This window comes from Rutidosis leptorrhynchoides, chromosome 8, assembly GCF_046630445.1.
Source record: "Rutidosis leptorrhynchoides isolate AG116_Rl617_1_P2 chromosome 8, CSIRO_AGI_Rlap_v1, whole genome shotgun sequence".
Classification (NCBI taxonomy): domain Eukaryota; kingdom Viridiplantae; phylum Streptophyta; class Magnoliopsida; order Asterales; family Asteraceae; genus Rutidosis; species Rutidosis leptorrhynchoides.
In genome coordinates, this window is record NC_092340.1 from 107,103,788 (window position 1) to 107,109,140 (window position 5,353).

Here is a 5,353-nt window from a genome sequence, read left to right on the forward strand (position 1 = left end):
TAACAATCCATTTCACTAGGGGCTCTACATCTAAGCAAACACTATGGGAATTTACTAACTAATCATAATAATGGTACGAGAGTAAAAATAATAATACATAAACATAATAATAAGTAACAATGACAATAATAAAAATGAAAGTAACAAACTTACAAAAGGTCTTCAATTTAATGATTACAAATGGTAGAAAATGGAAATGAAAGCACCCTTACACTCGCACAATAATACCCGTACAATATTGAAACTATCGTAATTGAGTTTGAAAGTAAATACAATACGGATATAAATTAAATCATTGATACAGAGTAAATTTGGAGATAAAATTGGACAGTATGTTAAGTTTGGTTGTTGAGTAATATTCTATACCTACACTACTCCTACTATCTACCTCCGAGTATATCTCCTTGTATATATTCAAATTGAAAAGTAGTAGGTGAGTCTCTAAAGCTTGATCTGTATCTCAATTTTTTGCTGTAATATTCCAAAAGTGCATCTCAATTGGTGAAGTATTAATATACTTTAAAAGTAGCCGTCCCATGTGACTTGGAATCTAAATCTGGTCGGAAATCTACGCGTTTCGCGTAGATAAGTACACGTTTCGCGTAAGGTGTCTTCATGAAAGTAGTAGATTTTTGAGTTACGGACGTCTGGACACCTGATTGGCCTTCTTTTTAGTCCGTATGATTTTGTTATGATTTTTTGTGTGCAGGCGTGCTGATTTCGTGATTTCGATCATTTTAACTTGTAGTCTTGAGGCGCGATGTTGTAGTCTTTTGTTGCTCATTAGAAATCTTTATTTTATCTTCATTTTGATCTTTATATCATTGAAAATCCATAATAACATTTCATTCGACGCTTTGAACATTTTAACCAATTACAAACCGAAAACTACTCGAATACACATAAAATCATAACATTTGGGACTGATATTGCGACTAAGAATATGCATGAATTGAGCAATATCACTACTATATACTATATTCTCCAGTCAGTCCCACTCACCGATTACCAGCAAACGAGAAGGTATTCAGCTATCTAATCACTGAACCTTCTCTGTCTCCTTTTCTCCTGAGAAAACATACACACAAGTTAGTTTCTGTCCGTTAACCCCAAATAACACAATACAGAAATTTTTGTCAGAAAAAGTGTCCGCTAAAAATTTTTGCTTAACACTTGTGCACTTTCAAAATTTACATCCTGAACATCAAAATACAAATGGGCAGCATAACGGCTAAAAATCAACACTTAGGTAAAATATTCTGCCCTGGACACTCAGTCGGTCGACTGACTCTTACAGTCGGTCGACTGTCGACACAACCGGTCGACTGACCTTCCTAGTCGGTCGATTCATTTGGTATTACATCAATCGGCCAAAGGTAAATCTCAGTCGGTCGGTTCACTCAACAGTCGGTCGGTTGTCTTCGTCAACCGACCGGTTCAACCCTCAGTCGGTCGACTGTCGACCGACAGTCGGCCGACTGTGTTCATCTTCATCAGAAACTGAACAAAGGCTACGGACTTCACGATGAAATCCTCAAATCTCGATCTAGAGCTCGTTTTAAACACCAAAATCGACCACAACTTGTTCACTACTTGTTATAGACTCAAAACCCACAACAATTTGACCATAACAACACTTAAATCACTTATTTTGACACAAATTTACACTTTTATGAAAACTAACACAAAACCTTAAATTTCACAAAGATTAGAGCATGGAAGCTTGTGATTCTTACTTTAAAAGAATCAGTGAATCACAATGAACACAAAGATATGAACAATTTGAGCTCTAAAACAAGAATCAAGGATTAGGGTTTGAAGTAGGTGAGGAAGATGAAGAACGAGTGTGTTTTGGGAATTTTATAGAAATGGGAAGAAGAACACATGCACTAGTCACTTAATTGGGTTTAATTCCCACACTGTGCGATACACGGGTATTTATCAGTTATCTGATATCTTTCGTACGTCATTTGGCAACCCAAACGGAGTCCAAATTAAATAAACAAACCTGTTCTGTGACCCTTGTCACAAACTGATCCTAACCACATCATTATTTAATAATAAATATTAAATAAAAATAAAAGCATATAATAACACAATACAAACTTAAGGGCAATCTAGTAATCTTACATCTAGGTCCGATTGAGGATGTTACAAATCTACCCCCTTAAGAAGATTCCGTCCTCGGAATATGGTCAAGGTCAAACAACTGGGGATAGCGCACCCTCATTAACTCCTCGGTTTCCCACGTTAAGTTAGAACCTAAACTGTGCCGCGATTCCACGAACACCATAGGAATCTGTTTCTTTCTTAGCTTTGTGACTTTCTTATCCACTATTCTAACCGGCTCTTCTACTAACTTCTTAGTTAAATCAACTTTCAAATCCTTCAATGGAAGAATCTGACTTTCATCGTCTACTTTACACTTTCTTAAATAACAAACATTGAACGTGTTGTGTATTCCTGCTAACTCTGATGGAAGATCTAAAATAACAGTCTGATCATTCAAAATTTCTTTGATCGGAAATGGCCCAATAAATCTCGGTGCTAGTTTACCATGTTTGCCAAATCTGATCACCCCTTTCTACGGCGAAACTTTCAATTACACACGATCACCTACATTAAATGTCACCGGACGTCTGCGCGGATTAGCATACATCTTTTGTCGGTCTATGGCTGCTTTTAACTTCTCTCGTGCAATTTCAACCTTTTCTGCATTTATCTGAATAATTTTGGGACCTGCAAATTGTTTCTCACCTGCTTCTAACCAACACGTAGGAGTTCTGCATTTTCGACCATACAACATTTTATACGGTGGCATTCCGATACTCGAATGATATGAATTGTTGTAAGCAAACTCTATCAATGGAAGATGTGAATCCCAAGAACCACCATACTCTAAGTCACATGCTCTCAACATGTCTTCTAACGTTTGAATCGTTCGTTCACTCTGACCGTCTGTTTGTGGATGATAAGTTGTACTAAGATTCACACGCGTACCCAGATTATGTTGTAAGCTGTTCCAGAAGTTTGATACAAACCTCGAATCTCTATCGGAAACTATTGACAACGGTATACCATAACGACTAACGATTTCTTTCAAGTACAATTCTGCCAAATCACTTAATGAAGCTGTTTCACGAGTAGCTAAAAAGTGAGCACTCTTTGTTAAACGATCCACAATCACCCTGATCATGTCGTGTCCTTTCTCGGTTCGGGGTAACTTGGTTACAAAATCCATCGTTATATGATCCCATTTCCACTGAGGAATTTCTAACTGTCGTAAAGATCCATACGGTTTCTGATGTTCTGCCTTAACTTGCGCACAAATATGACACTTTTCGACAAAATTTGCAACATCTGTCTTCATTGTCGGCCACCAATACAATATTTTCAAGTCTCTATACATCTTTGTACTGCCTGGATGCACTGATAATCTCGATTTATGCGCTTCAGTAAAGATTAAATCCCTCAAATCTCCAAGCATAGGCACCCAAATTCGATCTTTATAGATCTTTAATCCTCTAGAATCATTGCATAGGTCAAATTTTCTTTTAGTCATTTGTTCAGTCTTTAAGTTTTCGTCATTCAAAGCTACTAACTGAACGGTTTTCAATCGACCAATCAAGTCTGAAACTATTTCAATTCTCATAAATCTAACATTTTCGATGGTTTTCTTGCGACTCAGAGCATCTGCAATCACATTTGCTTTACCCGGATGGTACTTAATCTCACAATCGTAGTCTTTAAACAATTCTAAACATCGACGTTGACGCATATTTAATTCTTTCTGCAAAAAGATATATTGAAGACTCTTATGATCTGTATAGATTTCACAATGCGTACCATACAAATAGTGTCTCCAAAGCTTCAAGGCAAACACAATTGCAGTTAACTCTAAATCATGAGTAGTGTAATTTCGTTCATGATTCTTCAACTGTCGTGAAGCATACACTATAAATTTATTTCTTTGCATCAAAACGCAACCTAGACCTGCGCGTGACGCATCGTAGTAGACCACAAAATCTTCTGTTCCCTCTGGTAAAGCTAAAATCGGCGCTTGACATAACAACTGTTTGAGAGCCTGAAAAGCCTTTTCTTGTTCATCGGTCCATCGAAAGGCTACATCTTTTCTAGTTAACTTATTCAACGGACCTACTATTTTAGAGAAGTCTTTGATAAATCTGCGGTAATAACCTGCTAAACCCAGAAAACTCTTAATTTCTGTCGGCGTTTTTGGCGAGTTCCAATTCATTACGGCCTCTATCTTAGACTGATCTACTTTAATACCCTGTTCACAAATCACATGACCCAAAAACTGCACTTCCTGCAACCGGAATTCACATTTGGAGAACTTAGCGTACAACTATTCCTGTTTCAGAAGTTCTAACACTAACCTCAGATGTGTAGCGTGATCCTTCTCGGATTTCGAATATATCAAGATATCATCTATGAAGACAATCACAAACTTGTCAAGATACTGACGACACACCCTGTTCATGAGATCCATAAACACTGTTGGTGCGTTTGTTAACCCAAATGGCATAACTAAAAATTCATAATGACCATATCTAGTTCTGAACGATGTTTTCGGTATATCACTCTCTGCAACACGCACCTGATGATACCCTGAATGTAAATCAATCTTTGAAAAGTAGGAAGCACCCTGTAACTGATCAAATAAGTCCTCTATTCTTGGTAACGGATACTTATTCTTGATTGTTCTCTTATTTAAGTCGCGGTAATCTATATACATACGAAGCGACCCATCTTTCTTTTTCACAAACAAAACAGGAGCACCCCACGGTGAAGAACTTGGTCGGATAAACCCCTTATCTAATAGTTCCTGAATCTGAGATATCATTTCTCGGATTTCTGACGGAGCTAATCTGTAAGGAGCTTTTGCAACTGGCGTAGCACCTGGAACCAAATCAATTTTATACTCTACTTCACGTACTGGAGGTAACCCTGGTAAATCATCTGGAAATACTTCTGGAAATTCAGACACAATGGGAATATCGGTCACCTGCTTCTTCTCTTTCTTAACATCAATCACGTAGGCTAAGAATGAATCACACCCTTTCGTTATTGCCTTCTGAGCTTTCATTAGGGAAACCATAGGGAAGTTAAATCCACTACGCTCTCCCCTAGCTATCACTCGGGATCCGTCGGCCAAACGGAAAGAAATTATCTTCTTATCACACTTAATATTAGCCCTATTAGTTCTTAACCAATTCATGCCTATGACTACATCAAAGCTAGGTATAGGCATCAACAAACAGGTTAAAGGGAAAGAATGGCTGTCAATTTCGATGGTAATTCTAGACACAGATGATGCGCATGGAACCATTTT